Source organism: Cherax quadricarinatus, chromosome 56 (assembly GCF_038502225.1).
Source record: "Cherax quadricarinatus isolate ZL_2023a chromosome 56, ASM3850222v1, whole genome shotgun sequence".
In the NCBI taxonomy this organism is placed as follows: Eukaryota; Metazoa; Arthropoda; class Malacostraca; order Decapoda; family Parastacidae; genus Cherax; species Cherax quadricarinatus.
Window position 1 is genome coordinate 2,456,747 of NC_091347.1, and position 9,944 is coordinate 2,466,690.

Sequence of the window (9,944 nt, forward strand, 5' to 3'; positions counted from 1 at the left end):
CTTCAGTGATCTCCAGATTATTTACGAGTGTTTCCTTATTTGACAAGACTAGGTCTAGCAAATTATTACCCTTGGTAGGCCCTGTTACACACTGCTTCAGAAAACAGTCCTGAACTGTTTCCATAAAGTCACTGGACTCTGGATTACCTGTCAAAGAATTCCAGTCAGTTTGACTAAAGTTAAAATCCCCTGCTATCACTATGTTATTGTGTCTAGAATCCCTAGCAATTTCGTCCCAAAGAAGTCTCCCTCTATCGTGATCCAAGCCTGGAGGTTGGTGATTACACCTAGAATTAGTTTTTCTTGACCCTCTACAAACTCTACCCAAAGAGATTCTGTTACTGTTCCATCTATTTTTATACCTGTTTTTATGCAAGTTAATATTTTCTTGAACATATAATGCAACTCCTCCCCCCTTCCCATCACATCTATCCACATGGAAGAGCTTAAACCCTTGAATATTACACTCAGCAATCATATCCCGACTCTTTAAATCATACCAGGTTTCAGTTAATGCAATGACATCAAAGTTCCCAGCACATGCTACCAAACGTAGTTCATTAATCTTATTTCTTGCACTTCGACTGTTAGCATAAAATACCATCATATGTTTTTTCTTCTGCACATTTTTCCTATTCATCTTTGTTTTTACACAATTTCTGAAATTATCATTACCCAGAGTTACTCCATGACTTTATTACACAGCATCACAAGCCAGCACTATCCTAAACAATGCTAAAAGTCTATCAGTACTTAACTACAACATCAGGTCCTTAAGCAAACACTATGATGACCTCCTGGCACTCCTTGAATCACTAAAGACACCCTTCTCCTGCATTATTCTTACTGAGACCTGGCTTAAGCAGGACACAATAGATATCTACCCTCTACCAGGATACACAGCAATTCACAACTGCAGACCAAACCAAGTTGGGGGTGGTATTGCAATCTATTACTCTTAACCAATTATCTTGTATTAGCACCACTTGCTTTAGTGATGAATATGGGGAATACATTTTTGCTAATTTTACTGTAAAAAATCCTAAGACACCTATAACAATCGGTGCCATTTACCGGATACCTCACACAAACATCCCAAATTTCAGTGAGAAATTTAAGTCACTAATAACAAACAGACAAAAGAACAAGCACCAACTTCTCTTAGCTGGAGACTTCAACATCAACCTTGGCATACTAGATGATCAGCCTGTAACTGATTTCATCTACAATATGAACAACACACTTCTCATACCAACAAGGCTCACTGAGACAAGTGCAACCATAATAGACCACATATGGACCAATATACTAGCCCCCCTTAAATCAGGGGTAATCACAGATAGCACTACAGACCACTACCCTACCTTCCTCCTGACAAACATTAGTAAACCACCACTTGAATACAACAAAGTCTCATTTAGACTCCATGATGAGGCCTCAATAAGGAAGTTCACAGCTGACCTAGAGACTGTTGACTGGCCTACAGAATTCTCCAAGGCCAATGGTATTGATGACTGGACAGACTATACAACAAACATTGTCCTATAAAAACGAAACAGATCACAAACAAACGGCTTGGTTGCCCATGGCTAACCAGCACCATTCTGAAATCCACTGACAAGAAACACCAATATGAAAAGCAATATAGACAGGGCTTAATACACAAACCTCTTCAAGGGGGGCTCCTTGGCGTGGTGAAGAGGCTCTTGGTCTGAGGAATTAGCCTTGTCGGTCTTCTTCCTCAGACCGAACCTAATTACCCCCCATTCCCCCCTCCCCTATCCCATCCTCCCCTTTTTCCATTCCTCCTCCTCACCCCTCCCTTTTGCCCTTCCTCTTTTTGGGATTTCTCCCACAGGCGCGCTAGTTCCTATGTAGGGGAAAGGACACCGGGGTCCATCCCATTCCGTTAAGGTTCTTAGCGGTGGCGTAGTTTGCCGTGGAATCTGGATTGCCTGGGGATGTCCCGATCCCTCTCCGGTATCCCGGAGTAGCTTTGGGTGTCTTTCGGGCGACGGGTGTATCTCTGGAAGCCACCTTTCGGATTCTGGGGGTGGTGGCCGAAGGAGGTATGCTTTGTGGCGGATATCCGGCCGCCCTCTCTTTTGTCCACCAAGGTAGCTCGGCAGATGTGAGGTTGCTATCCCGGATTGCTGGTTTACTGGCATGAAGGGTAGGGTATGGCACGGGTTCCATGCTGCATCTGCGCTACTAGCGGTGTTGAGGTCCTCTTGGGCGCGGAGGGAGATTTCCGGCCCTTTCATTCCTCCTGGGAACTATTCCTCCCCGCTCCCCCCTTTTTTTATTCTTTTTTTTATTTTTATTTTCTTTCTTTTTTTTTTCTTAAAAACAAAAAGCAAAGGAGTAACCTAACCATGGCAGCCCTAGTCCATGAACCCACTACCCCCGGGCCCCTTCTTGATACCGCACCCCATTCTGACCCTGCCTTGTGTTTAGACCACTTTTCGGACACTCCTGATGCCCCTGTACCTCTTGCTGGTGCTGTTTCCTCACCAGCTTCAGGTACCGGGGCTTCGACTGACTCCTTCGATTTGTCTGAACTCCGCTCTCCTTTGACTATGCTTCCGGCTTCTCCCTCTATGGTACGGCAATTTTCGAATCGCCCGCCCATTTCACGCCGGACCAACTCCGGTCCTACTCCTAAACGCCAACGTCAATCTCCTGATGATGCTCCTTCGTTACCTTCCCATTCTACTCGGAAAAGACTGACACGTCAAGCACTCCCTCTCCACGCTCAGTTTCGGACCACACAATGGACTAAATTCTTTACTTTAAGACCGACTTCTTCTTCTGCCTACCTTTCTGACCATAGTATTGGCAAAGCGCTCCTGCGTCATGTTGGTAGAGATATTTCATTTCATGCTCTCAAGAGCGGTATGCGCATCGTCACTGTCCAGAATGCTACCCAAGCTCATGATCTTTCTCTCCTTTCGAATATCGATACTACTCCTATCACTATTGAAAAACATCTTTCTCTCAATTCTTGTAGTGGTACTGTCATTCTGCCCCATACCATAGTCCAACAGAATTTCCAGTCATGTGGCAATGACATTTTTGAACAGCTGTATCTCCCAATCCTCAAAGTAGACACTTATGTCCTTCCTGCCCGGGGGTGGAGACGTTACCCTTGCAATGTGGCTCGTTTAACTTTTGACAGCCGAGAACTCCCGTCCTCTGTATATGTCGCAGGACATCGGTTACAAGTTCGAAAGGTGATACCTACACCGCAACAATGTAGAAATTGCTGGCGTTTTGGTCACCCAGCGAAATATTGCAGATCTATGGCCGAATGCCCAGTCTGTGGTGCTGACGACCATTCTAATACATCTTGCAGTCAACCTCCATCTTGCCTTAATTGTAATGAAGCTCACCCTTCGTACTCCCGCCGTTGCCAGGTCTACTTAAATGAACGTGAAATCCGTTGCCTCAAAGAGGCAGAAGGTCTCCCTTATGCTATGGCAGTTACTCATCTCCGCCTCCAAGGGAGACTACCCCGTGTTTCTTATTCTCGTGTTTCCAAACATCCCCCCACTTCTGGGGTACCATCTTCTGCAGCCTCCTCTGTTGTTACCCCTCCCATAGCCACTACAGCATCTAATCCTTTTGCTGTCCTTGGCTCTGACGTCCCGACTACAACTCAGTCTGTTCTCACATCTTCGCGTCCTTCCTCACAAGCCCCAGTATCGACAAGACCTCGTATGACACCTAATACCAATCGCCCCTCTACTCAGAAGTCCAAAAAATCCACATTGCTCAAATCTTCTTTGCCCCTTCCTTCCCTTCTTCCACCTCCACACTGTACCTTTCCAGTCTCTGTACCTAGTTCTTCCCCTCTCTCCTTCTATCTCCAATATGGTCTCCCATACATCTTTGAATTCAGAAACACTTGAAGCCATTTCAGAATATATTGCAGAGACTAAACCTTCAATGGATACTGATTCACTTCCTGTTCCTTCTCTTCCCTCTCCTCCATCTTCACAACCCCATTCTTCGCAACGCTCCGTTCCTTCGCTACTTGAACGTCTTCCAATGCCACCACACGTTGACTTTTCTAACCCCTCTAGTCCGTCGGTGCCTTTACCTACAGATTCCTGATATTTTCTTCATCGCCAATCATGGCCTATTTACAGTGGAATATCCGCGGCCTCAGGGGTAATCGGGGTGAGCTTCAGATGTTGCTTTCCAGGTTTTCCCCTGTTGGTGCTTGCTTACAAGAACCAGAATTACACTCGGCTGTTTTCCAACCTATCTCAGGCTATAATTTATTGTATTCTTCGGATCCTTTCTCAGATGGGACCTTTAATGAAAGTGCCCTTCTTCTACGCAATATTCCGTACTGTCAACTATTTGTCCATACCTTGCTGCATTACACTGCAGCCCGTATCCACTTGAATAAGTGGTTTACAATATGTTCTTTATATCTCTCTCCTTCTCGAGCATTTTCTATCCCAGACTTTGCCTTTCTTGTTTCATCCTTACCACCACCACTTCTGTTACTTGGTGATTTTAATGCCCACCATTTCCTCTGGGGGGGGGGGGTCTCATTGTGACTCACGTGGCATTCAGTTGGAGGCTTTTCTCGCCTCTCACCCCCTCCATGTTTTAAATACAGGTACTCCCACCCATTTTGATCCTCGTACTCATACTCTCTCTTGCATCGATCTATCAGTCTGCTCTTCCTCCACTGCACTAGACTTCACCTGGTCTGTTCTACCAGACTTACATGACAGCGATCATTTTCCGATCATTCTTACTTCTCCTTCCTATTCACCACCTTTCCGTAGCCCTCGCTGGCAATTTGATCGGGCAAATTGGGATCTTTACTCACACCTCACTGCTTTTAGTGAGGTTCCTTCTTCATCCTCCATTGATGAGCTCCTACACATCTTCTCGACGTCAGTTTATACCGCAGCTTCTCATTCTATACCCCAAACCTCAGGCAGGCATTCTCAGATGTGCGTGCCTTGGTGGTCTCCTGCTTGTGCTCATGCAGTACGTTTGAAACGTGCTGCATGGGGCAGGTACCGGTACAATAGAACCGCTGAGAGACTTCTTGATTTTAAGCAGAAGTGTGCGATCGCTCGCCGTGTCATCCATGAAGCTAAACGCACTTGGTGGCGAGACTATGTTTCCACCATCACCTCTGCTTCTTCTATGAGTGCAGTCTGGAAAAAAGTGAGGAAATTGAGTGGTAAATACTCTCCTGACCCGGCTCCTGTTCTACGGGTCACTGGTGTTGATGTAGCAAACCCTCTCGACGTTGCCATTGAACTTGGCACACATCTGGTCCGTATTTCCCGAGGGCTCCATCTATGCCCCTCGTTTCTTTCCTCAAAGTCTGCCAGAGAGTTAGTACCCTTGGACTTTTCTTCTCTCAGAGAAGAACAGTATAATGTGCCTTTTACACTTCAAGAACTGGAGGCAACGCTCTCAGCTTGCCGATCATCGGCAGCTGGGCCTGACGACATTCATATTCGTATGTTACAACATTTACATCGGTCAGCCCTTGTAGTCCTCTTACACCTCTTCAATCTTATTTGGGCACAAGGAGTTGTTCCCCAGCTGTGGAAATCTGCCATTGTTCTCCCTTTCCGCAAACCGGGTACTACAGGACATGATGCCTCCCACTATCGCCCCATCGCTCTTACTAGTGCAGTTTGCAAAGTGATGGAACGTCTCGTAAATCGACGTTTAATGTGGCATTTAGAGACACACAACAGTCTCTCCGCTAGTCAATATGGCTTTCGTAAGGGTCGTTCTACCATAGACCCCTTATTACGCTTGGATACGTATGTTCGTAATGCCTTTGCGAATAATCACTCGGTTATTGCCATATTTTTTGACCTTGAGAAGGCATATGACACAACTTGGAGGTATAATATTTTGGCCCAGGCCCATTCCTTAGGCCTCCAAGGCAATCTACCATCCTTCCTTAAGAACTTTTTAACTGACAGACATTTCCGTGTTCGAGTCAATAATGTTCTTTCCCCGGACTTCGTCCAAGCTGAAGGTGTCCCTCAGGGATGTGTTCTAAGCACAACACTTTTTCTCCTTGCTATAAATGATTTGGCCTCTGTTCTTCCACCCATTATTTGGTCATCACTCTATGTTGATGACTTCGCTATTGCTTGTGCAGGTGCTGACTGTCATCTTATTGCAGTTTCTCTCCAGCATGCGATCGACCGTGTTTCCACTTGGGCCACCACGCATGGGTTTAAATTTTCAAGTACCAAAACTCACCAAATTACTTTCACTAGACGCTCTGTTATCTCCGATCATCCTTTGTATCTCTATGGCTCCCGTATCCCCGAACGTGATACAGTCAGGTTTCTAGGCCTTCTCTTTGACCGTCGGTTATCCTGGAAACCTCACATAACCTCTCTGAAGGCAACTTGTCACAGCCGGCTAAACCTTCTTAAAACCCTTGCTCATCTTTCCTGGGGAGCTGATCGTCGAACTCTGCTTCGCCTACATTCAGCCCTCGTTTTCTCAAAACTCGATTATGGTGACTAGATTTATTCCGCGGCCTCTCCTGCTACTCTCTCTAGCCTTAACTCTATCCATCACCAAGGATTACGTTTGTGCCTTGGTGCTTTTCGCTCTTCCCCTGTTGAGAGCCTCTATACAGAAGCGAATGTTCCATCCTTGTCTGATCGCCGTGATGCCCATTGCCTTCGCTGCTATGTACGCTCTCACGATCTACACAATCCTTCCATTTATAGAATGGTCACCGATATTAGTAGACATTCTTTATTCGTTCGCCGCCCCTGTTTGCTCCGTCCCTTTTCTCTTCGCCTACATTCACTCGTCTTCCCTTCAGTTACCACCTTTATACGTTCATGTAGCATCTCACTTTTCCCTACCCCCCTGGGAAGTTCCAGCTGTTCGGGTCTGTTCTTTCTCACTCCCTTGCTCGAAAGCTCAACTGCCTACGGTGGCTTCCCGCTCTCTTTTTCTTGATCACTTCCACTCCCATTCTCATGCCACCACTGTGTACACAGATGGCTCTAAGTCTTCAGACGGCGTCGGATTCGCAGCAGTGTTTCCGGACAGCGTCGTGCGGGGACATTTACTATCTTCAGCTAGCATTTTTACTGCTGAACTGTATGCCATTCTTGCAGCACTTATTCGTATCGCATCTATGCCTGTGTCATCATTTGTAGTAGTCTCAGACTCCCTTAGTGCTCTACAGGCTATACGAAAATTTGATACATCTCATCCCCTAGTTCTCCGCATCCAACTTTGGCTACGCCGTATCTCTACCAAACATAAAGATATTGTTTTTTGTTGGGTCCCTGGTCATGTCGACGTACAGGGCAATGAACAGGCAGACACTGCTGCGCGGTCAGCAGTACATGACCCACCAATTTCCTATCGAGGTGTTCCATTTCTGGACTATTTTGCTGCAATAGCTACCCACCTTCGCACCCGTTGGCAACAACGTTGGTCAACTCTGCTCGGTAACAAACTTCATTCTATTAAACCTAGCATAGGTTACTGGCCGCCTTCTTGTCATCAGTGCCGAGGTTGGGAGACCACTCTCTCCCGCCTTCGCATTGGTCACACTCGTCTTGCTCATGGGTATCTCATGGAGAGGCACCCTGTTCCTCTCTGTGAGCAGTGTCAAGTTCCAGTATCGATTAGCCACATTCTGTTAGACTGCCCTCTCTATCAACGAGCACGCAGAATTTACCTCCAACGTCGTCTTCGTTCTACTACTCTCTCTTTACCTTCCCTTCTTGCTGATGGACCCTCCTTTAATCCTGACTCTCTCATTGACTTCTTGACAACGACTGATTTACTCCACAAACTCTGATGATACTTTTCGCACTCCCCTCAGCCCTTTCTAGTTCAGTCTCTTGCTGCCCTTTACCCTTTCACCATCCACTGCCCCGCTGTTATTCGTAACCTATTACTCATCCATCTCCCTTTTGCCACCTGATGCCCTCGCTTCCTTCCTGCCCTGCAGCGCTGTATAGTCCTTGTGGCTTAGCGCTTCTTTTTGATTATAATAATAATACACTACATGGATATTCCCAGGATGAACATGGTTAGCCATGAAAGAGACAGGAACACGCACAATTGCCTTGAATCGGCTCTCATTCATACCACAGACACCATCACTAAAAACCAGCTAAACGTTCAGTTGGCAGGTCCCCCTGACTTGCATGCTCCTCAGCACACCACCTTCCTAAGCTGACATAGTCAAGCTCACACCTCATGACTCATCACCTGCTCTCCCAACTACTGTATACATATGCTTACCATGCTTGGTTTCCAAGAACATTATCTATATAAAGATTCCCATTCTGCCATTGTGTCTTTTTACAAGCCATGTGTGTTTCTGGAGTTCATCTGGAGAGAGTTCCGGGGGTCAACGCCCCCGCGGCCCGGTCTGTGACCAGGCCTCCTTAGGTCAGTGTCCCAGGATGCGACCCACACCAGTCGACTAACACCCAGGTACCCATTTTACTGATGGGGAACATAGACAACAGGTGGAAAGAAACACGTCCAATGTTTCTACTCTGGCTGGGAATCGAACCCAGGCCCTCGTCGTGTGAAGCGAGAGCGTTAACCACCAGGCCACCAGAGCCCCTTTCACTATAGATTAAATCAGTAAGTGCTTCTATAACTAATCCAGTTTTTAATAATTTTTTATCATACAATATTTTGTAAAATATTTTTTTTTCAGCTGCATTTTTCATCGTAGAGCAACAGGGACTTGGAAACAGCATGAAGAAATCTGTAAACATCTCTGCTTCAGAAGCTGGCTCACTAGTTCAATATTCACTTGACCTACTCGACTGTGATACCGTCTTCAGCTTCACAGTTACAACACAAAATACTCAAGGAAAAAAAAGTAAAGTGTCCAATGAGGTGCATGAGTTAGTCTCATGTACAAGTAGTACTCCATCACTCTCAGCTGGTGCTATTGCTGGAATTGTTATTGGTTCTCTCTTTGGAGTTCTCATATTAATTATTATTGTGTTCCTATGCCTTAACCGTGATCATCTTGATGATCTGCGTTTGTGGCAAGTTCTTACATGCAAATATATTAGAAGGAAAAAAGACGATAATTCTGTATATAACAGTGCCCCTCCCAACTCTACAAGAAATGACATAATTCGTAGTAACATGTTAAGTATATCTGGGCCAGTCCGAAGCATAAGCGATCTGTATTCTAAACCAAACTTGAATTCAAAGAGAATCTCCCGTCAGAAAAAGCAGGATGAAGATGATGGAGGCTTTGGTGAACGTCGAAGACAATATGAAAACTCGCAGATGAATGCGCTTAATGATAGCAGCAGTCAGAGGTCATCCCCATACCCATACAACTCTCAAAAAACGCTGTCCATTAACGAAGTTGGTCTTCCCCCAGATCAAGATTACAAGAAACAGAACATAAATCAGAAGGCTCATCTTAATTATCATAATGCTTCACTTAATGGTGACAATGATGGCTCTTATGATAATTCTGCATATGATGGATACAATGGTATGAATGATTATGCCAACAAACCTAAAAATATTAGAAATAACACACAGGTGTAAATACGTATAGTGTTAGGCAGTACAGGAGGGCCTCAGCTTACAATTCTATTCCTGGTTTTTCAAATTACAAATAAAACGTTTGTATAGAATGCAATAGTACAAATGGTTATTTTTCATTCTTGTTAGTACTGGGGCTAAACAGTTGCAAAACTTTAATTTGTTTCAAAGGGTTGTTTTTGCAAGTGCTTATTTGTATAAGTGGGACCTTGAGTGCTTAAACAAAACAAAAATTCTTGAGTCATACAGATTATTATTATAATCAAAAAGAAGCGCTAAACCACAAGGACTATACAGCTTGAGTCATACAGAATTAGTTATACATTTGAATTGATTATATTTTGAATTTGATCTTATTATAACAGATATAATTT